Here is a 512-nt window from a genome sequence, read left to right as displayed (position 1 = left end):
AGGCGGGGAGGGAGGCGGGAGGGGGAGGGGACGGTGTGGATGGCCCCGAGGTCCAAAAAGAAGGCGCCCAACGGCCGCACGCACACCCCGTTCGGCCTCCTGGAAACGATGCCGGTGTCGGCGAGCCCGCGAGGTGTCTGGGAGCTGGGCGAAAGCTGCAGACTTGGAGGCTCTTATACCTCCCGTGCAAGCGGAAAGTTTGGGGGCAGCAGTGTCATTGGCCTGACGTGGGGAGGAGGGACTTTTCGAAGTTTTATAGGAAAGTTTCCGCTTTCCAGCCCCCCTTTCTCCGTCCCCACCCCCCTTCCTCGGGGTCTAACAATTCGTTCTCCCAAACCATTCAAAAACGACCTGGCCCAGGCGGCCGGCCCCTCTGCCCGCCTCCTTGCTGCCCTCCCCCTTTCTTCCCCGCCGCCCTCCGCCCGCGGGCGCGGGGCGATTTCCTTCCGCGCCGGAGCGCGCGGGCCGCACCCCCGCACCCGAGCGCAGCTCGGGGAAGCGACCGGAGGGGA

Source organism: Bison bison, unplaced genomic scaffold (assembly GCF_000754665.1).
Source record: "Bison bison bison isolate TAMUID 2011002044 unplaced genomic scaffold, Bison_UMD1.0 scf7180017864044, whole genome shotgun sequence".
Taxonomy (NCBI): Eukaryota; Metazoa; Chordata; class Mammalia; order Artiodactyla; family Bovidae; genus Bison; species Bison bison.
The sequence above is the reverse complement of the archived record's forward strand: the minus strand, read 5'-3'. Positions refer to the sequence as shown.